This window comes from Pleurodeles waltl, chromosome 7, assembly GCF_031143425.1.
Source record: "Pleurodeles waltl isolate 20211129_DDA chromosome 7, aPleWal1.hap1.20221129, whole genome shotgun sequence".
NCBI lineage: Eukaryota > Metazoa > Chordata > Amphibia > Caudata > Salamandridae > Pleurodeles > Pleurodeles waltl.
In genome coordinates this window covers 468067275-468095131 of record NC_090446.1, presented here as the reverse complement: position 1 = coordinate 468095131, position 27857 = coordinate 468067275, and the positions used below count along the sequence as shown (strand labels likewise).

Here is a 27857-nt window from a genome sequence, read left to right as displayed (position 1 = left end):
CCTTCCCTGACTCACTGGTCTTTATTATTCCGATTGTTATAGATTAGTAGGTGTTGTATCCCTTCTGTCTCTCAGTGTTTCCACTCCTGTCCTTTTCTCTCTTTCTTTTAGTGCTAAACGGACCCGTGTGTGGGTTTGCTGGTCTCCGTATTGGTGACGATGCTCTATAGTGACTCGTGGTAAGTATTGTATTCGTTGTATTCGTTATGGTTTCTCGGTTTGTCCTTCCCCTCCCGCCTTTCCGTGCTTTCCGACCCCCCCCCCCTCTTTCAGTACTCTGTCTCTCACTCGCACTCTTGTTCTGGGACGTAGTCCCACGCACCTGAATGGCCACGCTTCTCCTGAAGCATGGTGGGTTGCAGCCACTCGTCTTCCCGGTTGCCTGGAGCAGGATCTCCTGACGCTCGTCTTCCGTCTTCAGCTCCGGTGCTTGGAAGATACCGCCGTCTCTGACTCTCTGGCGATATCTGGTCCTGGGTTCTCACATTCACCTCTCTGTTGCTAGGTGTTCCTTCCTCCATGAAAGGGTTCACAGCTCCTCTCTGGTCTCCGGGTTTCTCCTCCAAAGCTCCGAACGCCGTACCAGTATGCCGCGGCACTTTTGAACTTCCAGCGCTCCGCCACTGCCGACCCTTCCACCAATCCCGTGCAGAGAGCCTCAGAGCACCAGGGGCAGAGTCAGCACAAGCAGGAGCGGAGTGCGGGCGAGCAGGTTCCAGCCCGTCACAATCACCTTCAATGAGGGTGACACGGTACCTATAGCATATAAATCACATTTATACTCCAATGCAGAACAGCGTTTTGTACCTACAGAAAAGATTTTAACTGCAGTTCAGATGGCCTTCATAAAAGAGAGGCCACTTGCCCAGGGGAAACGTATTATTGTTGTCTCCCCGGTGCCGGCCTTAGAGGCTGTCACCAAAGCAAGCGTTTTCCTAACGCTAAAGCATTCCATCCACGTTGGATTCAATGGGCAACGTCTCTGACTGCCACTGATGTCGATTATATATTTGATCCAAAACTTCAGACACAAGAGTTTCTCCAGTATGAACAAGAGTACCCCGCTCCTCTAAATATCTTGCCACTAGACAGATACCATACTGTCATATACACTGATGGTTCAGCACAACCGGCTGTAGGTACTAAACATCAATACTCAGCAGCTTGCGCAGCCGTGAGCGGAGTGATGGAAGATGGAGTCTTCCACCCTCACAATACCTACACGCAGACCTTAGGGGACTGCACAGCCCAGTTGGCTGAACTCAAAGCTCTTATTCTAGCGCTCGAGCATACGGAGCCAGGATACCGGATTTTAATAGTCTGTGACTCGTATTACTGCGTTCAGTCCTACAATGATTGTCTCAATCATTGGAAACAGAACAGGTTTAGAGATTCTAAAGGGAACACCATTAAACACAAAATATTGTTGGGGAGGGTGGCTGATCTTAAGGATAAGCTGCTGTGTGTCCATGTAGTCCATACATTGGGACACCAATGTGTAGGAGTGCAAGTTACCGGTAATACATTGGCTGATGAAGCGGCCAAGGCAGCAGTAGCTACGGCTTCTGTGGTGCAATGACTCGTTCACAGACGAGATTGGATAATGAAATAGTGACTGCCGTTAAAGCCTCGGCTGCAGGCAAGCCCCTTCCGAAAGGATACCCTACAAACTATACTCACCATATCAGTGCGCAGAATGTTGCTTACACAACAATTCCTGGGGTTGGAGATTGAGTGATCCCCAATGAAGACCAGAGATTAGATCTAATTAAAGCAGCGCATGAGGGTGTCGCTTCTGCACATGCTGGTATATCAGCCACGATAACACTCCTACAGAAACGCTTCTGGTGGCCTGGTCTATCCAGATGAACAAAACAGTATGTCCTTTGCTGTGACATTTGCCAGCAGATAAGGGCTCTAATATCAAACGCCCACTGCAGACATCCCTCTTAGTGTCCAACAGGCCACTACAGTGTGTGTACCTGGACCATTGTGGCCCCTTACAGCCTGATGGTGCATACAAATACATTTTAGTCGCTGTAGATTCTTGTTCTAGATTCCTGTGGGTATGGCCACAGTGGTCGGCTGACGCCCGGACTATTATAAAAGACTTGCTGATCTTTATCGGTACATATGCGGTTGCAGCATTCCATTCGGACCACGGCCCTGCATTTGCCTCTAAGGCATTCAGGGACACCATGGGGACAATGGGTGTTGAACTCCATTACTCCTCACCATACCATCCCGAGGGAAATTTGGTCGTGGAGAGGCGGAATCATGATCTAAAGCAGTCCTTAACAGCTTGAGTATTAGGTTCAGGCCGCAGTTGGTTACATCACCTATATGGGGTACAGAGAGCACTGAATAATCTGCCAAGACGGTCCTTGGGGGGACGCACTCCATATGAGGTTCTCTTTGGGATACCTATGTATGTCCCAGATCTTGATGCCCCTGGTATGGTGGCAGCAGAAACACCATTTGACATAAATGAACGTCTCACAGTTTTACAGGCGCTTCAGCAATTTTGTTATGATGAATCATCTGCAAGTGCTGCCACCTTAGGAATAAGGGATTTAGCAAAAACTTCAACTGACTGGATTCCTAAAGTTGGGGATCTAGTTCGTGAGAAGATCGCTGAGAAGAAGGAATTCGGTCCATCATACAGAGCACCTGTACCGGTCTTGGGAATTCAAGGCACTAGGACTGTCATCTTACCACCGCTGTCTGGCTCTAGGACGAACAGATTCATCTCCATTGATGACATCAAACGACACCATGTGGCCGATCCTTCACAGTAGACCAAGAAGTCCCTTGGGTGGTTCCCGATTCCCTCTCACTACCCAACAGGACATACATCTACATAGATGAACAACACCACTACAGACCATGCAACAATGACTAATGCTGTTCCAGACACCCCCACAACCATGGGGAGGGTGGAAAATGAACTCTTGCTAGTTCCTGTCACTACTTCAGTGACCACCCGGTTCAAGATCTAGCTGTTTTTTACACAAACACAACACAGACTAATGACACTGTCTACCAAGAGCCCCCACGTGAAGTGGACCAAAGTACAGATGGTGCACCGGCTCCTGTGTTTGCAGGGACTGCCTTTGGCTATTTCATTGACATTGATGATTTGTCTTCAGACTCATCCACTACTGTGATTGACAATGTTTCAAAAAGAAGTCAGCAGTATCAATGGCTTAAAAAGAGCTATTTGAAATACCTGTGGAACTATTTATGGTTCTGTCTGACATTTTTTGCATTATTTTTATGGATTGGCTTTGTGACTGTTTTCTTTTTGCTTATAAATGGTCACTAGATTCCTGATCGCTCCTCTGTTGAGCCTGTTGATGAAGTTTTAACTCCCTATCATTCCTCACATAAGGTCCGCAGAGATTTATCCTCTGTGAATGTTACAGCAATACCGATTTCTGATGGGATTGTGTGGGACAAAGTTCCATTTGATATATACGGGCCTACAGAAATTATTCAAATACCAGACGTGTTCAAAATTTCTATGACAGATGTAATTACACCTGATGTTGTCTCTGATGATTGTGCTGTCCAAACAGTTGATTCTATGCTAACTGAAATGAAGGACTATTCTGCTTTTGAAAGTGATGATGTATATGAACATACAATGAATTATGGGGAAATGTTCTGCTATAACAATTGGGGACATTACTACCTACACCGTGCCACTAGATACAGGCCAGTATTAAACTACACACAGTGGGAACACTGTTCTACACCACCGGTGGGGAGCCCAAAGTACTATAGTGATAAATTTACATACTTTTCTGGGCATGACACAAAAAAAGCAGAGTCGCATTATTTTAAAGTACCTCCGTCACAAATTAGGAACATTTTGCTAACTGATACAAAACTGATTTATTCAGATCCCTTTGTTTCCTGGCTCGCAGTTGAAGGTTACGAATACTGGAAGAGCACTATTGACTTGAAAAGTGTATGGGGAACACAAGATTGGCAAATACAGGGTAGGGAGGCTTTATTTCGAGCATGCCTGATTCCTGTGCAAATTATTTTCTTGAATGATACTATTCAGCAGACATCCTGTCTGGGGTTAGCAAAAATTGAGGACTTGAATACGCCCAGTATCCCCACTCTGGCAAGGTTTTAAGATTGGCAATACTTCCTTAATATCACCGAGGACAGGCTAGATGCAATGGTTCAGGCTGGTACTTATAATTCTTCACTTTCCAGTCCTGGTGGGTGGTTAATATGGCCCACTGACACTAATGAGTGTCAAGCGTGTTTTTTTAACTCTTCAGGGTTTTTTTAATTAACAGGCCAGACCCTCGCTTTGTATCGGGTCAACATACAGGTAGAGTTACAACATACAGTGTCGGTAAGCTGTGCCAGCAATGGGTACAGACCAACATGTTAGCCACAGTTAAGCAACACATGAACACCCTTTCCGAAGATATAGACTTGCAGGATTTTCTGCTGGGTCCTAGAAAAAAGCGTTCAAAAAGTTTTTTATATGCTATGTACAATGAAATTTGGAAACTTTCCCAGATTGAGGCTGCTGCGCATTTAAGGCAATTGGATAAGGAAAATTTAGAAAAGGCATTAGCAGTTGTCGACAACAGCATGAATACACTGTCCAACAGGATTTATTCACTATCAAATATAGTGTCGTCTGCTATTGATATCGCTCAGACAGATTTGTCCCGGTTATATCATGGGCAAACACAGCTATGTTCCATCATGCAGCTGGGTTGGACTTTACAGACACTAAAAAACTGCTGCATTCCATGGAGGTATATTAACAGGAGTGAATTCTTTACTGCCTTTAATTTCTCCAGAGAACAACAGACAATGGCTAGTTTCACCATGCTTCATGTAGAAAAGTTAGATAAGTTGCCCTTCACGGTAGCAGAGAGTCCTTCAACTATCTGGCTCTTACATGGCATAATTAATTTACCGATTTTGACCTTTCATTTCTCAAGCTGCCTGAAACATCTTGCAGTAGGAAGGTATGAGCAACTAGGAGACAGTTATATTAAGGAAGAGTGGGAGTTTCCCTTTGACTACAAATGTCTGAACGGGTCTTTCTTAGGGGAAGCGAATGTGAGACTTCTGTTAGTCATTCCATGATATGCAAGCAGGTGTCCCTTCACGGTCTTTACAATGCAGGGACACGAATTTGGCCTGTTTGCTGAAGGGTACTCCCGTCCCTTTGATTCGCCCGGTATTTCATGTACTTTCCAATGGAAGTTATGTGGTACTGAACGATCAAAGTTGGGCAGCATGCAACCAGGAATTTCCTATGCAATCTCAGTCTCGAAGGTCGTTACATGTTGTGGACATGTTTTTTTTCCCCTCACAGGAAAGATAAAAGTATCTGACATGTGGCCACACATAGATACTATTAATGTGAACTATGACAAGCTGAGCAGGCTAAAGGTGCTATTATTTCAAAAACAGGTCGCCTTGACATCCGCAAAGGAGACGTATGCTTTCCAGATTGTGAGATCATCAGCCGAGATGCAATCCCAATTAAATACCAACTTCCCCAAGCACTTTGGAGAACTGGTATCCAGAATATTCAATACTTCAAGCACCACTGGGATTGTTCATTTCTTTAAGGCTGTCTGGTCTGGTTTCGTGTCCATCTTCCAGACTGTCTTCGGAGTCATCCCGTCAGTCATCCACTCGCTCTTCTCAAGCGTGTTTGGTGGCTTTCCAATTATTTTGGCTGTGATTGGCGGACTACTACTGCTATTTCTTCTGATTCGCAGTGGTTGTTTCTTTCCAGCTACGTAGAGCAATGGAGCCGCTCCCACCAACTCCACTGTGCCATGAACGCATGGTTCAGATCTTCGGTGCACCCTTGCTGGCGGAATTGGAGTATGACTGGTCGTTGTCATTTCGGCCCCTTCTCTGGTGTGTACAACAAGTCTTCCGCTGCATATGGTGCCTCTTTGAACATCTGCCTATGGTCTGTCTTGCTGTTGCACCGACATCTCCTGTGGACCACGACTGCTGATGTCCCCGATGAGGGTTCATACACGGTCATGCCCCTTGAGACTGAGGTTGCTCCGCGAGGCCACCTATGAGCCTTCAGTTTTGAGATCTACCATGGACGAGGGCACTGCAACGATTGACGTTACAACGGAAAGTACTGCTTACTACTGCTCTGTGGATCCGTTTGTCCGCCCTGCACTCGATTTAACATCAGATGATGTTGACTCATTTTTGAGGTCATTGGTTGGTGACTTCGATGACACTCTTCAAGATCATGCGTACAGCAAATAATTTGATGAATTGACTTGCCAGTCGCGATTCAAAATTATGCATTTAAATTAACTTGCTTTGACACGCTGTGCTTGTCATGGACATGAACATCTCTGTATGTGTTTTAGTGGAATTGTTTTATTCCCTTTTTAACATATTTTAAAGATTTTTTAGCTGGTTTTTATGCTTTTAGCTTTTAGTTCAGAGCAATTATAGGGTTTGTGTTCCTGTACCTTCATCATACCTGTTACAGCAATGGGGAGAGTGTAGTTAATCCTAGTTCGTTTTAATGGGATAACAGGAGTTAGCTTAGCCTCTGGCTTGCAGACTCGTGCCCTCGTCACCTAGTGACTTTTAACCTACATAGCTTGCTCTGTCTTAGCCCATTTAATTATTTAATTCTTCTAAGATGGCTGCCTTGTTTATAGTTAGGCCACTTGTTATGATTTACATTATCAGTGTCACCGCGCTAAGGCATCAAGATCAAGCGGAAAAGACAAACAAACTGTAGGTGTTCACACATAGGGATTTTCCCTCGCTATACTTTCGAGGGATTGTTTATATTAATTGCCGTCCCAAGCATGTCTGTTATCTATTGTTTGGGAACAAACCTACGTCAGGGGTCCTTGTAGATCTGTATAAATACATCGCACTTTAGACAGATAATCATAGAGATTCCGACCAGAGGGCATCGCCACCATCGCTGATATCGATGATGCACATCGTCTTGACGCTGACCCAGTCTTCGTGTCCCTGCGGAGTCTGAGATAGAGACCTCATTCCAAGGTAACGAGGGTTGGAGGCTCCTCTCATGGACATGGCATTGGCAGATTAGGTTTAGCAAACTCAGCTCTCCTTTAGGTAGGAGGTTAGGCCCCTCACATTAGGGTGTTAGGGCATATTACATCTCGTATGTCTTTTCTATGCATTGCAAGATGGTGGGGGTCTTTGTAACAATGACTCTCGTCTTCACAATTCTGTTTCTTGCATTATTCATTATCCTAATCATTGCAGCCCATGCCACTTACCGCAAATTGCAGTCATGTTAAATAAAAACTATTGAAACTTTACTCCATCTGTGTCATTGCCTGTGTTTGTATGAGACATGATATATCTGTGAGAAAGGGATAATCTCCGTTTAACCACAACACTCCCTGAGATGTCTTATTCTTGAGTCCATGCGTAAAGGCTGACACAAATCACCTTTTATTATTGTGTTTCTGGTGAGGTGCTGCTAGTGAGCCGGTAAGGGTGGGACAACAGTTGCGATTTGTTGTAGGATAGGCATAGTCGCCTACAAACAAAAGTACTGTCATCCTTTAACCAGCAGGCTTGCCCAGAGAAAGGGTCCAAACTACGACAGATCTATGAGGACAAAAGCCCAAGACACTTGCTTCTATACAATTGAATCAGCTCCCTCGCCGGTTTTGGTCCCAACCTCTTTGAAAACTAAAAGTGGCTTTCACCACTGCTTCCATCTTTTGAACTTGATTAAACATTAAAGCATCCCAATGCCCTCCTTTGCGTAATAAAATGCTCTTTATCGGGTTCTCTCCACAAAACTTTTTTTTACTTTGGTCTTATTGTGCACCCATGTCATTGAGAAAGACTTCTCATGGTTTAATCTTAAGCTGATGTTCGACCTAAAAACTGAGTAGCCCAATAACAATTTTTGTAACCCGTTACCTGTGCGAGCCAGCAACACAGCATCATCTGCGTAGAGTAGCACAGCAATGGACGAGAGCGAACCCTGGGAACATCCTCAGAACATGAAACAAGATGGGATGCAAGTGAGTTAACATACACTAAAAAGAGGAATGGAGCTAAAAATGCATCCCTAACACCCCTTTTAACCCCAGTTGAGTCAGTCCATTCACACGCACATGAAAAACAAACTTTTGTTGTGGTATCTTGATGTAAGCACTTAATTAAGGTCACAAGAGGAGGTTCAATACCCGACTGGCCTAAAAGGTCCCACGGCCTCTCCTGATTCACTAAATCAAAGGCGCACGAGAAGTCCACGAAAGCTATATACAGGCACCCTTTCTTAGCCAAGACATATTTATCTTTGATGAGTACTAAATTAAGTGCCTGCTCTACTGCACCTATACCTGGTCGGAAACCGTGCTGAAATGGGCAAAAGAAGAAATTCTCCTCTGTCCAAGCTTCCAGTCTGGATAAAACAACACAACTAAAAATGTTCTCGGTTGAAACCAATAGGGAGATAGGATGATAACACTTAGGGGAATTCCTATCTCCCTTTTTAAAAATGGGGACTATAACCAATTCCCCCTAAGTTGGGACCAAATACTTGCTTACTGCAGCCCTGAAAACATTAGTGACAAGAGGGGCCCACAAATCCATATTTGACTTGAACAGGTCACATGGTATCCCAACCGGGCCTGGAGCTTTCCCATTTTTCACACTAATTATGGCTTCTGTTACTGAGGAAAATTAATATGTTCCCCAACTCAGGTCTCTCCCCCTTGGCACAACTTGGGTATATTTGCGGTTGGGAGTGCTCCCCCACCGGATCTGGGCTAAAAATAAAGGCAAAATGAGTTACCCCCTCTTGTGCTGTAATGTGACAGGCCTCCTCTGGCATTTGATTTTTCTGAAAGGAAAGGGTTGTTGACCACTTCCCAAAAGAGGGTATTATCTTTAAGCTCAGCAGCTTTTGTGAGGTCCTCCCATGCTAATCTTTTTAACTCATCTCTTCTCTGTTTCAAGACACATTTGTAGACCACGCTGGCACATATGACATTACTGCTTGGGTGCGGCTTGGCATGTATAGCACCTTTGAGCATTTTGAAACCGATAGTACACTTGTGGTTGAACCATGGCTGGTCCTGCTTGGGCTTATAAGGTCTTTTCGATGTAAGCCCATAAGAAATCACCTTAGCCAGTTTCCAAAGTTATCTACGATAATGCTGGGCTCCTCCGTCTGGGAGAAGCAATTCTGAACTAAATCAAAATGGTTAGAAACCAGGATATAAAGGAATTTAGATGGGTCACGATTACTCCATTTTTGCATCACCCCTTTATTAACAGAATATATTATAGCACGGGAACGTTCATGGACAGGCAATCATCCCATATCACCGCAAAAGTTTGAAAAAGGGGGGTTGTGATCACTATAAGGGAGTGATATATCTCAAAGGATTCCAGGAGGCTATAAAAATGCTTGATAACAAGACGAAGTCCACGGTAGTACCTTCCCATTTACCTGTAAAGGTGGGGGATTAACAGGCGCGGCCCTTCCTTTAGGACGGAGGGGCCACACCCCCTCACCTTTTGCCCCTCATGAAGAGTGTCTGCCTGACAGACACTCTTCATGTTCAGGACACAGCAGCCAGGAGCAGACATGCGCGATTTGCGCAGACTCCTGGCTGCCTGAGCTGAACTTTGCTGCGCTGAGGAGGTCACAGCTCCTATGGCCGTGACCTCCTCGGCTCAGCAAAGGTGCCTCGAGGCCCTCCCCTGGGTAACGAGGAAAGCGTCACCCATTGACTTCGACCTGGACGCTTCAGGTTTAAGCCCTGAAGTGCCCAGGGCGAGTGTCAATCAGTGACACTTTGTCACAGAGTGGGGTGGGGTCAGCAGTCTCACTGACCCCATCCCACTCTGTGACGAGGCTGGGACTGCTGCCTTCCCTCATTGGCTGAGGGAAGGCAGCAGTCCCAACCCTCCTGGGACCTCCGAGGCTGAAGACAAGTGTGTGTGTGTGTGTGTGTGTGATCTTTTAAAATTAATGTGTGGTGCGTGCATGTTTGAATGTTATGAATGTTGTTAATGGATGTGTGTGCGTGGAAGAATGAGTGTGTGTGATCTTTTTAAATGAATGTTTGGTGCATGCGTGCATGTTTGAATGTTATGAGTGTTGTTAATGGATGTGCGTGCATGCGTGCGGGTGTGTGTGAAAGAATGAGTGTGTGTGTGTGATCTTTTAAAATCAATGTTTGGTGCTTGCGTGCATGTTTGAATGTTATGAGTGTTGTTAATGGATGTGCCGGCGTGCGTGCGTGTGAAGGAATGCATGTGTGTGTGCTTCCCATCCGCCCACCTCCCTCCCAAAGCTGCCAGCCGCCACTGGGGATTAATTTGTGAGTCTCCCCCATAGCCGATGAGAATGTTAAATTGAAAGTGAGAATGTATTTATTTAGAGCCTCACCGTACCAAGAGTGTGAGAAATGCTCCAAGTGTACGCCCTCAAAATTAGTGAAATCACACACTCGGTCATCAAGCTGACATTTGTGTGCGTTAAAATCGCCATCCCATATAACTGAAGTATTTGGATTGCCTCGATCCTAAAGATTCAAAATTTCTGATCCCCGGTCATCAATATTTCCTATCGGATGTAACTGAAAAAAATAAAAATAAAAATTCACTAAAACGAAGTCCAACTTATTAGGAAATTGGACTAACATGATCTGGTAACAAGGGCTCAAGACCTTTTAAATGGGCCTTTACATTCGGGATTGCAGAGGAAATAAAAGTTACCAACCCCTCCTTCCCTCTCCCCCGATTAGAGGAAATTGCATTTGTACAGATTTAAACTCATCTAAAAAGACCTCCTGTAAAGCCCTGGTTATCTGACAACAAATGATGTCAAACGCCTCATTCAGATCTAACCAGTCCGTAATTTCTGCTGAATACCCGCAATGTTCCGTGAAAGAAATCAGAGATTCGGATTAGCCCGGTGAGGAGAACTAGGGACCTTAAGTAGTTCATTAATGGAGAAGAGTTCAGGCAGATCCGAAGCATATGACAAGTGCAAAGGGAAAACCAAGTGGTTATGGCTATATACACACTCTGCATACTATTGCACACCATTAAATGGTTGTATCTGCAAATGAAGTACCTAGTCTGAAGGGAGTAGAGTCTGTTACCTGTATGGAGACTGCCTATTGGAGGGCATATATTTTAGGTTTGGAGTAGAACATCTGTACTTTGTCTCTGGAGTGGAGCTCTGTACACAGTCCATGCAGGTCTCCTTATGTAGGCCTTTCTCTCGACCACAAATGTTTGACGATTGGGTGAATGAAATTAATAGTATCGCAGGCCAGAGGATTCAAGTTTTCAGAGTAGGTACTCCCCGCAATAGGGTCAAGCCCAGCCATGAGCCACTGCCTGCATTGATTAACCATATGTCAAGTTGGTGAGGTTTGTGTTTTAGAGCTGAATTACAAATCCCTTCCTGAAAATGTATTTCTGTTTTGGGCAGCTGGTGGCCTAAAAGTTGAAAGAAAGCTCATTGCTAGTTTGGAGACACACCACTCGCTCTCTATCTAACATTAAAACACTGAGCCTCTCAGCGAATACTTTGAAGAGCGACACTCTCAAGACCTGTCTGGACTTGAAGAGTTCTGCTCTGGGCCTTGGTCTGAAGTACTCACCTGGCTTGAAGTGCTTTCTTCAGCTGAACCACAAAGGTAACTCCTCAGTGAAAGGAACAACTCTACTTTTTCCAAGGAGCTTGTCCGTTTGACCAGACGATGACAGGTGCGGGTGAGCAGCTCAGAGCAGTGACCCTGCTTGGTGGACATTGTCACCATGCATCAACTTCTTTTTTAATTTCCTTGCCCTGTCCTAAAGAACATTCCCTTTGCCGAGGGCACAATACCCCTGCAAGTGTCCACTGTCCAAAGATACTTGTCCACAGCCTCTTTGACCTCCGTCTCAACATGGCTCATCAACTGGCAGTTCTTGGGTCAGTTCCACTGGTCACAAACAGACAGGACTACCTCAAAATCAAAGATACACTGCAGGACCTCAAATCTAACAGAGAAAGAAACACAACAAAGGCGTATATCTAGATCTGTAAAATTTTCTCATGTCACTAATAATAACCATGAGGTGTCTGAGACCCAAGGCACCCTGGAGTCCCAAAACATCCTGACCAAAACTGGCAACTTTCAAATACAGTGCTGTATTGGGCCTCAAACCCTTGCCAAAATGTGCTAGGTTCTCAGATACCCGGAAACCTTGAAAGAATCTAGACATATATCAAGACAATTAAAGAACTATCAAAAAATTCTTCTTAAATAACAAGTTACTTAAATTCGGTAAAATATCTTCATAGGGGAAACTCGGTCTTCCTGCAGATCCCTCATCTCTTTAATCACTCCAGGTGCCAGACCAGATCTGGGAACTTGCAATAGATGTCCTGCACCAGCAGGCGGCACAATGGGTCAGTCTCTGTTCCAGGAAACTGCCCTCCACGTCACCCCGATAGAACAGCAAAGAGTTGTATAAAGAACTACCCCATTGAACTAGTGCTGTTTCTGGGTCATTTGTTTCTATACTCTCAGATACAGAAATTAGGGCAAGGTCAAATGTTCAAGTGTACCAAAGCTAATCTGGGACCTTTTTAAAAAACAGATGATAACTCTTCAGAATGGGGAAGTGGGCAAAACCGGTGAAGAAACTGCAGGTAGATAAGAGTATCTGCCAAAAAGATAGTTATTGAAAGTAACTTGTTCCTCTGATGGTTGCTTGTACTTGCAAATACCTCACCTCGTGACCCAGTATCTTTCTGATAATGGGTCTGAGGAGATGTCAAACAAAGGAGTCCGCTGCAACACAAATCTGGCAAAACAATCATCACTACACACTTCAGAGTTGAGGCAATAATGTCTGAGGAAGATGTAGACCACAGCCTACACTGCAGCCTAGCAGATACCCTGGACAGAAAAAAACATGGACAACACCAAAGACGTGTCTTTTGCCCTGGTGTAAGGGGTCCAGAAGCTCCAAGAAGACTCCTTCTTGGCAAGGGCGTGGAAGATCTTAACGTACAACGATCCAGCAGAAGATGGTTCACTTCTGAATTGTTTTGCCTTTCTTGGGACAAGCAGAGCCAAGGAAAAGCTGATCATCAATCCAATACTCAAACATGTTGTCAATGTGAAAACTGAGAACAGTAGAAGGATCCAGGTGGTGCAGTCTGTCCTCCTCCTTGTTGGGATCAGGAGGTGGTTAGATTGTTGGTAAAGTGATGCACTTTTCCACATGAAACAACTTTCAGAAAGAGGGAAGCCTTGGTTCTCACAACTAGTTTGCCAAAAAGTTCAGTAATGGGAGAACAAAGCCTAAAACACACTAACTCAGAGCCAATGGTAAACAAAAATACAGTTTTTGAAAAGAGCACCCACAAAGGACAACTGTGAATATGCTCCAAGTAGAACGCATCAAAAACATGAGCACCAAGTTAAGGTCACTGAGGCGCTTCGGAAAATGCATAACTGCGTAAGACCTAAACAAGGACGGCTGGACCAGTAAAAACAGATAAGCTGAAGGGGTTGACAAATAGCTTCAACTGTGCCCACAGCAAAACACTGCTGGCCCAAGTAGAGTGCAACACATTTGATAAGCGAACCTTGAGGGAGTCAACCTACTCCTTGACACACCAACAGACAAAACAGCATGAATGCGCTGAATAAGCAGATTAGGTACAGGGGCAATGTGGTTACATATACACAACCACCACCTCAGCAAGCAGATCAAAGGAACTGATTGCCCCACAAACTCCAGTCATGTAGGTGGAGGTACTGGAGATTCATAGGCAGGACCTGCCCTTCCCACTGCATCAGGAGGTCTGTCTTAAGTAGAAGTAGAAAGGGGGGGAGAAGGTCAGGCAAAGCAGATCCGAGTACTCCAACGTCTGCTTCCAGTCTGGCACGATGAATGTCATCTGCACACAGTCCTGTCTCAACTTCCTCAGAATCCGAGGAATCAGTGGGGTGGGAGGTAGAACATGCCTCCTATTTTTCCATGCAGCAGGAACAAAAGAAAGTGAGTGTTCTCTTGAGTGGTACAGAGATCCATAGAAGGACTGCACCAAAGAGCAAAAATCAACTAATTCACTTCTGGGTGTAGATGCTACTCATGTTCCTCAAGATGACACCAACTAAGTATGTCGTCCCACAAGTTCAAGAAAACTGTCAGATGGCTGGTGAACTGCCAGCCATTATGAGCTTGAACCCAAGACCACAGTCTCAGTTCCTCTATATAAAGGGGCCACAAGCTTAAAGAGGGCACAAGCTCACACTTTGCTGATGGTGGGCATACCCAAGTGAGGTTGTGTTAATATTCAGGACCTGCACTTTCTGGTCACAGCTGAAGAGCACAAACACGTTGAGGGCTAGGCAGCTATCACAAAGACTGAGCAGGCTGATAGGAGACTTTGCTTCAAGTGAGGCCACAGATCTCTGATCTCAAATGCATTGAGCTGAGCTGAATATGTGAGGGAGGAGGCATCAGTCAGTACTGTGACAACCTCTGGCAAAGAGTTTCCCACATGTATTGTGATCTCTCACCAGCCAATACAATAGGTCCCTGCCACGTCTGGATAAATTTAGATGTAGTTCATGAGAGTGGCCCATTTCAGGTCCCACTGGAAGTGCAAGCACCATTGGAGTGCATTCATGTGCCATCAAGCATGAGGAACTAGCAAGATATATGCGGCCAAGCAGGCCCACAAGGCACAGGACTGTCATGATTGGAAGAAGAGCTTCCTCCTGAAACATCAGGATCATAACCTGAATGTCCAAAACGCTCTGGTAGGCAGGAAGGCCTTAAGTGAGGCATTGCCCACATCTGCTAAGGTGAAGTGGAGAAGTTTGATGGCTGGAGACATGACTTGGGCCCTCATTATGACATTGGAGGTAAATCCCTCTTACTGCCATGCTGACTGCCGCCAACATACCGCTGCTGAGGCAGATATCCATTCACCATATTATGACACACACACACCGATCCGTCACTATTCAGCCACACACACAATTCCACCGCACCACAGGTCAGTGATAAACTGGCAGTATTAAAACCCACACCGTTACGTCAACAGAACAACGGCCACAATATTATGACCCACGAATCACCACAGCGGACATTCAACGGCGGCAAACCATTGGCGGTACATAACATCGCACTCAAAATACACACACACTAACAAAACAGCACCACATTGGACAATTTAAACTACACACACCTGACACATATACACACACCACTATAAAACACACACCCACATTACCCACAACCCTTTACGAATACAAATAATTGACAGCAGAGAGAGGCAGCAAGAGCACTCACACCAGAGCCACATACCACCATCACATATACACCACCCACGCACCTTACATCACACACTCCAACACATCACCCTACACACCCTCACACTACACTCATGGCACCACAACGACACCCCAGATTCTCTAAGGAGGAGCTAAGGGTCATGGTGGAGGAAATCATCCGGGTAGAGCCACAGCTATTTGGATCACAGGTGCAGCAGATATCCAGTGCTAGGAAGATGGAGCTACGCGAAGAATTGTGGACAGGGTCAACGCTGTGGGACAGCACCCCAGAACAAGGGATGACATCAGGAAGAGGTGGAACGACCTATGGGGAAGGTGCATTCCATTGCAGCAAGACAAAAACTCGCAGTACAGAGGACTGGCGGTGGACTCCCACCTCCTCCCCCACAACTAATAACATGGGAGGATCAAGTCTTGGCAATAATGCATCCTGATGGCCTGGCAGGAGTAGGAGGAGGACTGGACTCTGATAAGTCAAATCTCTTATTACTATCACTCCCAACTTGCATGCCATCACATACCCCCACCCTTACCCTCACTCCTATCACTCCACCACCTCCCACACACCCCACCATCACATCCCACTCATCCCAGTGCCAAGCCCTGCATGCCATACCTATGCATGGACACCACTCACAGACCTGCATGGACACCTATCACTACAGCATGCACACTAGAGACAATCAGCTAGCCCACCAAATAACACACACAAGGCAAATCTGCCAGGGCAATAAGAACCCTAGAGGGCAACCCACCCATGCACCATATGTCACACACATAAACAATAACACTGCATTAACATCCCCACAGGTATCCCAGCCAATGTCACCAGAGAAGAGGTGCCAGCAACAACCAGTCCCCCCACAGAAGAGAACCACAGTGGTGACATCAGCTCTGCTCACCTGGATCTGGATAACCAACCTGGCCCATCAGGGACCTCCGGACAGTCAGTTACCCAGGCACAATCTCACACCATCACAGAGCCTCCCCCCTCAGGAAACACCACCACAGCACCCACCCAGCGGGCCCATACCTCTGTCCCCAGGACACGTCAATCAGCAGTGTGTCCACCGCTACAGGGACCCCAGGGCACCCCACAAACACATGACGATCAAAGACCTGGGGTCAGTGGCAGTGGGCATGCAGTTCAGGGGACAGAGGCACAGGACAACAGGGAAGCTGGGAGGACTGCTGTGCGCCAGGGGGAGGACAGGCCCAGGGAACCAACTCTCCAGGAGGCACTCACCGCGATCCTGGGAGCATACCAACATTCCCAGGATACGCTGGGCCAGATCTTGGACAAGATGCAGGAGAACATGCGACTGCAAGAGGGACAGTACCTGGGGATCAGGGAGGACCTGAAGGTCATTCGCACCACCCTGGTCTCCATTACAGGGATGCTGGCAGACATGGCCAACAGTATGAGGGAAGCAGTGGCTCACCAGCGGGCCCCTGACACTGGCCAGACTATCAAACAGCCCTCCACCTCTGCTGCTGCTAGTGGGTAGGAGGCCCAGCCACAGGACCAACAGGTCACCAGCACCCCTCCCCCTGCAGAAGGAGAAACACCCCGCAAATTCTCCTTGCAATCCAGGCAGAAGTCAGAGACTATTGCCAAGACCCCCGCCAGGAAATAAGACTCTCCTGAATGTCACCCTTGTGTCCCACTCTGTCAACCTGTCCACCTTGAACTGCCATTGCTCCCTTTCCTATGCCCCCTTGGACAATGCACCAGTGCTACAAATAGATTGGACTCTAACCTGGACTTTCCTCCATCATCACCCCAGCACATTGCACTTCCCCCTTTTCATCAGAGCACTGCAATAAACACACTTAGAAAAAATACAAGTATGGAGTAGGTCAAATGATTTCATAATGTATTCGTTTAACAAAGTTCTAAAATTGCAATTCAACTGTACAGTAATGTTTACATTGGAAAGTCCTGTAGTAGCCTGCAGTGAACACACCAGGAGCAATAGTGGGGCACCAGTCATCTGCAAAAAGAGATGCCAATGGGTACAGAGAGCGGCCATAGCAGTAGGAATTCACAGCCTGCCAGTGACAATGTCACACATCAAGCTGTCAATGAATTGTGAAATAACACTGTCTTACCTGTGTTTCATTGGAAGTATTGACGAATGACTGCACTTCTGTTGTTCTCATCATCATCCTCTGCCTCCTCATCTTCACTGTCCACAGGGTCCATTGCTGCCACACGGCCATCGCCAGCATCCTCCTCCTGCAGAAAAGGCACATGGCATTTCAAGGCAAGGTTGTGCAACATACAGCATGCCACGATCATCTGGCAGACCTTCTTGGGTGAGTAGAACCTGTTAGATGGAGGCACCGAAACCTGGCCTTCAGGAGGCCGAATGAACGTTCAATAATCCTTCTTGTTTGCCCATGTGCCTCACTGTAACGTTTGTCTGCCCTTGTCCTGGGATTCCTCATAGGGGTCAGTAGCCATGAGAGGTTGGGGTAAACAGAGTCACCTACAAATATCGTGGGACAACTGTTAGCCACACACTAACCCTTATGTCCCACACCATACCCAAACATCCACTGGGTGGGAACCAGGGCTCACCTATTAGCCACACCCTGTGCCTCTGGAGTTGGGCCATCACCTTTGGGATGCTGCTATTCCTCAGGATAAAAGCATCATGCACTGAGCCTGGATGCTTAGTATTGACATGGGAGATGTACTGGTCCGCCAAACACACCATCTGCACATTCATAGAGTGATAACTTTTTCAATTTCTGAAGACCTGTTCATTTCGCGGGGGGTGACAAATGCTATATGTGTCCCATCAATCGCACCAATGATGTTGGGGATATGTCCCATTGCATGGAAGTCAGCCTTCACTGTGGCCAAATCCTCCACCTGGGGGAAAACAATGTAGCTGCAGATGTGTTTAATCAGGGCAGACAACACTCTGGTCAGTACTACTGAGAACATTGGTTGTGACATTCCTGCTGCCAAGCCCACTGTCACTTGGAAAGAACCTGTTGCCAGAAAATGGAGCACAGATGGCACTTTCACAAGAGGGGGGATCCCAGTGGGATGTCGGATAGCTGATATCAGGTCAGGCTCCAATTAGGCACACAGCTCTGTGACTGTGGCCTGCAGCCTATAGGTGAGAATAATGTGCCTGTCTCCCATTGCTGCGAAGTCCACTAGCGGTCTGTACACGGGGGGGATGTCTCTATCTCCTATTCATCCGCAGCGGTTGCAATCTATGGGGTAAAATAGTGAGCAGCTGGTCATTATCTGTACATTGTAACCACTTCAGTACAATACATATTGTGATTGTTACAATATTTAGGTGAAATATGTCCAGATTGTAAAAATGTGAACGGTGACGCAGTTCGCATCCATGGCCTCCCCCACCCAGAAATGGCGTCCGCCTGTCCAGTATTAAGGGACAGGTGGAACTGAGGTAATTCCGCTGACGTTGTACACCGTAGCGGGAGGCAGTTGGGAACTGCCATGCAAATCCTCATTAGTTATCATTGGGCCCTATGGGGTACAGTGGCCAATAGTGATCTACGCCGGCGTTGAAGGTATTCACTGCCGCGGACGTGACCACCATTTTCTATCTGTTCACTCACTTGCTACCTGACCTTCAACAAGAGAGGACCTACACTGCATGTGCTGCTGTGACCTGTGTCTGGAACCTACCATGACACGTGCGACTGGGGAAAGGTCCTCTGCCTTCACCTCTGCGTAGTTGGAGCGATTAGTGGATGGGGTCCTACCCCAGTACCGACTGCTGTATGGGCCTCCGGACTAACAGGTGAGTACACTATGAGCATGATGCATGGGCATGATTGCATGGAGTGCTGTGTGTGAAGGCCTCGTGTAGGTGGGGGGTTGGTGGATGGGCCCTGGGCAGCGTGCAGCATGTATGCTGGACCATGTCTGTGCTAATGGGGATGGGAAGGGCTATGGTGGGCCATGAGTGTAACAGGCAGGAGGGTCTGACTGATACCTTTCCCTGTGTGTATTTGTCTGCAGGTCAGCAGGTATCAAAAGAAGGGAATATGTTGTGCCATCGCCAAGGACGTGCGGACCCTGGGGGTCTACGGCAGGCGGAGCACCCACTGTCAGAAACGGTGGGAGGACCTGAGACGCTGGGCACGGAAGACAGCGGAGGTCCAGCTGGGGATGGCCTCCCAACGAGGAAGGGGTGCCAGTCGAACCCTGACCCCCCGATGGCCCACATACTGGCGGTGGCCTATCCGGAGCTGGATGGGTGCTTGGGGGCATCACAGCAGCAACAAGGGGGTGAGTACAGTGCCCTTCATTTCTACTTATGCCTGGTAAGTTGGTATCTGGGTGGGGGATGTGTGTCTGTGGGTGCCCCTAGGCCAGGCCTGACATAGCAGAGTAGGTCCCATGTTGGCCTGGGTTCTGATGTGAAATTCCTCCAAACTAGCTAGTAGGCATCCACTACTGGGTAGGGGTGTGTGGGTCTCAGGTATGCTGCAGTTGGTGGTATGTGTCCCTACCCATGGACTGGTGACTAGCATTGTAACTGGTAGTGCATTGCCTAGTGCGTAGAGCTGTTCCCTGTGTGTGAGTGTGTTCTGTACACCAACGGTGGTGTTGGTGCTGCCATTGACCAACTGTATCCTTTGTCTCACCCCCCCCTTTTGTTTTGTCACCTTGTCGTTATGTGTATTAGCATCATCTGACGGAGGAGCAGAGGCACATACGACGGAGGGAGCTGCATCCCACAGGACCCAGGAGGCAGAGTCCACCGACGCTGAGGGCACCAGTGGGACGCAGGGCGAGGGGAGCACCATGGCGGAGACTGGAGGGGACAGTTCGGACACAGATACCTCCCCCGATGGAAGATTCCTGGTGGTTGCGGACACCTCTGTGCCCACCCCAGCTACAGGTACAGCCGCCACCCTGTACCAGCACTGCCCTCCCAGCAGCCGCTCAGCGAGTTGACGGTGCCCGCTCACCCAGGAGGGTGGGCATCTCCTTCGCCCCAGGCACCTCAGGCCCTGCCCCAGTTAGCCATGCTGCCCTGAGTGAGGAAGCTATTGACCTCCTGCGATCCATCTCTGTTGGGCAGTCAACCATTGTGAATGCCACCAAGGGGCTGGCAGCCCAAATGCAATAGTCCAATGCATTTCTGGAGGGAATTCACACTGGCTTGGCGGCCCAACAGAGATCAATCCAGGCTCTGGTCTCTGCTCTGATGGCAGCCATTGTCCCTGTTTCCACCCTCCCCCCTCCAACTTGCTCTACCCAATCCCATTCCCCTCAAACCCAACCTATCCCAAGCCCACAGGCAGACGAGCATGCACACAGGACAACACACAAAAGTGGACATGGCAAACACAAACACCACTGTGGCCACCTCCTCCTCGTACTCTACCTCACTCCCAGTTGCGTCTCCACTCACACCTGCATGCACTACATCCTCATCCACTACCCCCATCTCTAGCACACCTATCAGAACACACACCTCACTGGCAGTCACCACCCCCACATCCATGTACACATCCCCTGTGTCCTCTCCCGCTGTGTCTGTGCCTCCTTCTCCCAAAGTACACATACGCAAGCACTCAGACACCCAACAGCCATCCACCTCACAACAGCATCCGGACCATACACCTGCACCCAAACACAGTAGACTGACACCTCCTACAACCACTCCCTCTTCCTCCACTCCCAAACCTTCTCCCTCTTCCCGCCCCAATGTCCCTAAGAAGCTTTTCCTCTCCACCATTGACCTCTTCCCTACCCCTTCCCCCGTCCTTCATGTCAGGCCAGGGTGGTTAAAAGCCAGGCAAGCACCTCAGCCACCCAGTCCACGGGCACAGTAGTGTCCCCACCAACACCAGGTGGGAAAGGATCCCGCCCGCCAGCCAGACGGAAAGGGTGCCTGCCCCAAGTGCTGCAGGAAGGAAGGGCAAGGAGCCAGTCCCAGGTGCTGCAGGAAGGAAGGGCAAGGGGCCTGCACCAGCAGGCAGTAAGGCCAACTTGCAAATGGCCTCCAACAATATGATGCGTCAACTAATAGAGAGGCATATGAGAAATATCGAGAGGCGGTTGATCTGCTCAATAAACGTATTGACGAGGCCAACTGGGGAGATATCTCAGTAAAAAATTATGAAATTCTCGACAATATTATAGACCATTATGAGGAAGACATTATTCAGAGAAAGAATAGAAAATTCAGATGAGAGCTAACTTATTATCAATTAGGTAGAGTATATACTTTTGGGAAACAATATGATAATATCAGGGATCCCAACACTGCCATAGAATTATCCAGTTGCTCGGAAACCATTCCTTCCTCAGATATTGATTCATCAGAAGAAATTGACAAACGTCCATCTAATAAACCCACTGTACATTTTTCAGAAGAAGTCAGAAGACACCGCTTAGGTACCACACAGGACAATCGCACAGGACCACCAGGTACTTCAATGGAAGAACCCAAACAGATAGGTATACAGACAAGAGCTCGAAGCAAGGAAGCAAGACACCGAGAACAGACCAAGACTTGATCATTAATCTATCTGATATCACGTTATCAAGTGCTCAGATTGAAATACTTAATAAGGGTCTATCTTTTCGTCCAAAAAATAGCTGGGACCTTGTCCAAACAAAAATTGATCTTTTCAAGTTTATTCGGAAACTCAAACTTAAGTCCTTTTTTTCGGCAACAGTTTCCAATCGATCCTTAACTGAACCGTCACTAAGTTCAAATGAACTCACAGCTAAAGATTTAGAACCAATATGCCTATTAAGTAACCTCTCCAATACTGAAGAACAAGATTTAACAGTCAATGATATAGCTCAGGAATTAGGTCTAGAAATTTCATCATGCAAATCATTTGATCTTCCTATTAAATCTACATTTACACCAATCTTGCCAGCGGGCATTTCAATAGACCTTTTTTTCACTGCAATAATCTAAGACCTGGATAAAGAGTATGGGAAATACATCAAGACACAACAATATTTACCAACAAATGTCAACATTCAACAAAAAATGGCAATCGACAAATTAAAAAAGGACAAAACAATTGTCATCAAGGAAGCTGACAAGGGAGGAAATATAGTTATCCTAAACAAAGCTGACTATCTTCATGAAATCCACAGACAAATTGATGATGTAACACATTATAAAAAGCTTCCTACGAATCCTACACGTGAGATCCAAAAGAAACTTTACGACTTGCTAGGTATTTGGCATTCAAAGCAAATCATCTCGTCTGAAGAACAGAACTTTCTTTTTATACAAAATCCCACAATTCCCACTCTGTATGTATTACCAAAGATACACAAAGGAGACAACCCCCCCAAGGGCAGACCAATTATCTCGGGAATTAATTCTGTTTGTTATAATTTGGGTACACTTATAGATTCCGAGTTACAACCATGTATGCAAAATTTACCATCATTCATAAAAGATACCAAGGATGTTCTACAGAAATTGCAAAATATAGACTGGCAGCCTAACTATATCTTAGCAACAATAGATGTACTTAGTCTCTACACTTCTATTAAACATCAAGATGGATTTGAAGCAGTGAAAAACTGTCTCTCTACAAGATCGGTCAATTATACAGAAATAAATAAAATGATAATCGACTTACTCTTGTTCTGTCTTCAGAATAATTATTTTCTTTTTGATGGTCGTTTTTATTTACAACTTCAAGGGACATCGATGGGAGCAAAATTTGCTCCGCCATATGCCTGCATTTTCATGGGAGCCATGGAAAGATATTGGCTCTGGATTGAGAAGTTTGAATCTTTTTCCCAGCACATAATTTTTTGGGGCCGCGATATAGATGATATTTTGTTAATTTGGCAAGGGCAAGAATCTGTACTCCAACTCTTTTTGGAATCACTGACACCTAACCAATGTAATATTGATATAACATATCAGTTTTCTAAAACCACAATTGAATTTTTAGATCTAACCTTCTATATAAAGAATGATCAGTTACATACTTGTCTCCATAGAAAGAAGACTGCGGCAAATTCAATCCTACATGCTTCCAGCTGTCATCCGTCAAGTATTATATGAAACATTCCGGCAGGAGAATTTAGGAGAGCAAGATTGAATTGCAGTGAACTGTCAGATTATGAGGAAGTCTCCTTGGAAATTATGCAACGCCTGTCTACTAGGGGTTATAATACCCACAACCTTAACTAGACCAAGGAACATTAGGCAAAATCGGACCGTAACATGATGCTTTATAAGTCAAAAACTGCAGATAAGAATTCAGTGATTCGCTTTGTTACTGTCTATCATAATGGACATCACTTGATTCGGAAAATACTCCGCAAGCATTGGTATTTGTATTAATCAACATCTTTTGCCCCATCCTCAAATGGGTTTCAGAAGAGCTTCAAAACTTAAGGATAAAATCTGTTCTTCTTTTTACACGGACCTACCTTCAATACAGAGTGTGTTGCCAAGACCCAATGGTTTTTATTGTTGCACAAAATGCTTCATCTGTAAACTTGGTCTTTCAAAATCCAAAACTGTTCTGATTAACGATCATGTATTGAAGATTAGAGACTTTATCAATCGTGATAGCACTAATACTGTTTACACTATCATTTGTCCCTGCAAAAAAGCATATATTGGGAGCACAAGCCGGGCATTGAAAACTAGGATACAAGAACATTTTCGCAATATACAGAAAAATGATATCAAACACCCGTTGTTGGAACATTATCTGGAACATCACTCCAATGACCATACTTTTTCATTCTGTGGTCTCAAACAGTTGAAACCCCATCACATGGGCGGTAATTTGGAACTTCAATTACGTCAGAATGAAAGTCGCCTCATAATCCGTTATGATACTGTACGGAGAGGATTGAATAAAGACCCGGAGTGGCATTATTGGCTTCAGTAATTATCCTCATCTTGTGTAGTGGCACATAATGTTAGACAAAAAATCGCTCTGGACTTCCTCTTTATTTTGAACCAGGCCTTAAATACACACTATCTACATGTCTTTGGATTTCTTCAATGTTGCCACTATATTATTTTGTTTCCTATGTCTATTCTCATGACTACCTGTTTCTGTTTTTCTTCTTGCCTCAACTTTCTCTTTTTCTAATTGAAGCAACATGTAGAAATGTATTATAGTTAATATTTTTCATGCTCACATACTTTTTCGATAATTATCAGATTTTTTGGTTTGTTTCAGTACAACGCTCGTTATTCTAGAATTTTAGCATAGTGCTACAGATTTATCTAACTCCGGCGTACTCGAGTGTTGAGACTCTTTACTAAGGGTGCTTGTTCACCCAAGTACTTCTGTTTAACTTTTTACATTTTTTGATTTTTCTGACAGTTTTGATCAAATGTAAGCAATTTTTTTCCCATAACTTTGGGCTTTCTGGCCCGTTTTAACATGGCGTCAGTTATTTTTACGGAGCCTTAACCTTGATGGTCAAAAAAGTAAAAAAGGACTAAGCTAGCTCAGGACAGCCCTTTTATACGCGCATACGCGGGTGGAAACCTTTCCAAGATGGCGTCCAATTAAGACAGGCATTTGGCAACTCGCTGCCGTTCTCCCAGAAGATTATGTTTTTAAGGTATTCGGGTAAGTTTATATTACCCTGACCACAGAAATAGTGATTTTTTGATACCTGGTCTGCTATTATTTAAGTTTTCCCATAATTATAAAGAAATATGGATTTACCTGTTAACTTTCAATCATCGGGACAAATGTATAATTACAGCCCAGTAGACATTCTACATACGGTTAAATGACTCCATGAAGTTTATATTCTACTTTTTCCTGTTAATATCGTCTTAACACTATCTGTAACAATGCTATGTTCCTATTTCTTCATATATTGTTTTTGATAGAAATTCAGGAGCCTATCACTCCTAAAGTCCTCAATTTGTCAAATTTTCTTTCAAATTATAGACCATTGGCCATAATGATGTGCTGTATAACAATGAATATTATACTGGTATGACTATTTGTTTCTCGCTACTTTCTCTGTGTTATTTACAATATGCTCACTAAGACCTAATCATAATTATGGATTACTAACAAAACTCACATTGAATGGCTGTTTTGTAGTGCCAGCAATTCTTTAGAAATATTTTAATAATGCTTCAAAAAAATATTTTGACAATATTATTAAATATACACTTTCCTCACGGGTGATATTTAACGAATTATCTTCTTAATGATAGTTCTAAAAGTCACAATCTGTTAACCATGGACTAATACTACTAAACTATAACATATTGTTTGTCATCTCACGGAAACTATAAAATTATCTCATTTCTACACACCGGTTTAACAGGGATCTTTATTCACTCTTTTTATCCTAATTATTCTTTCTCTACACATAGTTAATTGATGACAAGAATGGGATGGTCACAGCTATGCATGTTATACTGCATGCTCAAATCCTATCTATCATGAAACTATTCTTAATAGGTCTATTAGCGACCTTAATCTTTTCATTTTGAATTGTTTTCAGCCTTGAGAAAGCCCCAGGTGGAATTACCATTGGGGTGAAACAGGTGTTGGCTGCTGCAACTGTCTTACATTCATTTAAATCCCTGGATATACTTATGCATCAATGAACGCTTCTCCTTGGTTCAACTTCTATCTACTGCCCTAGAATGGATCTATGAACTTATAAATAAAGATTTTTGCACACTAAATCTATTAACGTGGGTTCTCATTCCTTCATACAGTAAGGACAAAGGGCCTGGTGCTGGGACTCAGTCGGAGACCCCACCACCAACCAGGGTGATGCAGCCATCCGAGACTGCAGAGGATGAGCAGGAGCTTCTCCCCCACAACCACCACCACCAGCAGCACTGCCACCACCAGCAGTGGGCAGCCGTCCGAGGCTGCAGGGGATGGGCTGGAGCCTCCCCCGACCACCACCAGCTCCACCAGCAGCACCGCCACCACCAGCAGTGGGCAGCCGTCCAAGGCTGCAGGGGATGGGCTGGAGCCCCCCCCCCCCACCACCAGCTCCAACAGCAGCACCGCCACCAGCACTACCACCAGCAGCACCAGTGGGCAGCTGTCCGAGGCTGCAGGGGATGGGCTGGAGCCTTCCCCCACCACCACCAGCAGCAGCTGCAGAAGCACCACTGCCACCACTGAGCAGCTGTCACCACCGGCGGACATTCTTTAGACCAGCGTCCATGGGCTGTTGTGCGGCCTGCCCCCGCAAATGCAGTGGGTATGACACCCAGCTGAGAGACACTGACCTTGCACTCCCCAAGATCTGCATCACAGGGCACAATGCCCCCTCCAGAACCAGTGGAGATGCCATCCACTCACCCCATCCTCCCCAGGATGAAGTTCACAGGGCACAATGCCCCCTCCAGAACCAGTGAGAAGCCATCCACTCAACCCATCCTCCCCAGGATGAAGATCACATGGCAAAATGCTCCCTTCAGAACCAGTGGAGATGCCATCCGCTCACCCCATCCTTCCCAGGACAAAGCACAGGGCACAATGCCCCTCTAGTGCCAGTGGGCAAGTCACTCACTTGAGAGACTGTGGCCTTGCACTCCCCAGGACAAAGAGCAATGGGCATGTTGCCCCCTCCAGGACCAGTGGTGTTGTTCCATCTGCCGGATGAGGTGCCCCCCATTCCCCGTCCCCCTGAGGTGCCTTCCTCTTTTCCAAATGATGCCCCTGCAGTGTTCTCTCCGTGTTGGTGCAGGAGTGAAGTTGGGCCTTGGACTTTGTAATGTCTCCTCTGTGTGCTAGGTGGCTGTACTCACCGTGGTCATCTTCGCCATCGTTGGAGTTCGTAGTGGAGCAGCACGTAGAAGATAATTGAGAAAATATGCAGCTCGGGCTCCATGCCGGCGTGGTTCTTCCCTGAGTCTCCACAGGTGAGTTGTTTCCCTTCTGTGCAGTGTTTCCGCCAGGCTTTTGATGTTGTTGGTACCGCCCCCGAAAAGGTGGCGGATTGGACTGTCTTAATACAGTGGGCGGAACATTGTGTTGTACCTGGCTGTAGGCAGTTACCGCTGTGGTGCCTGTTGCTTCCACCCTGGTGTTCGGTGTGTTAAAGTGTCTGTCTGTCTGAGCTGTTTCCGCCAGGGTCATAATTTTGCGATATTTACCACCAGCCTGTTGGCGGTATTCCCGACCACCAGGGTTGTAATGAGGGCCTTGGTGTGGTTTATAGAAATCCCAGTTCAAAGAGCATGGATACGGAGGCTTGCAGGTTGTCCAACACTAGCAGCTGTGAACCCACCTTAAGCAGCCAGTCATTGAGGTAAGTGAACACAGCGATCTTCAAACTGCGTAGATGTGCTGCAACCATCAACTTCACTTTTGCGAAGACTCAAAGTGCCAATGTTAATTCAAATGAAAGGATGGATGGAGCCTACCTCAAAACACAGGTACCACCTGTGCGACCATAGGAACTATTTAAGAAAGCATGCGTCCTGCATGCCGAGGGACACCATTCAATCTTCCAACTTCAGAGCCAAAAGAACCTAC

The 27857-nt window shown here is 46.1% G+C and overlaps 1 long non-coding RNA gene across 1 annotated transcript; it reads left to right on the top strand.

Moving 5' to 3' along the window:
• On the top strand, positions 1-26160 carry LOC138247260 (uncharacterized). The gene is made up of 3 exons (XR_011194394.1): positions 1-179; positions 25290-25335; positions 25858-26160. It is a non-coding gene; the product is annotated as an uncharacterized lncRNA (long non-coding RNA).
• Positions 26161-27857: the final 1697 nt, after the last annotated feature.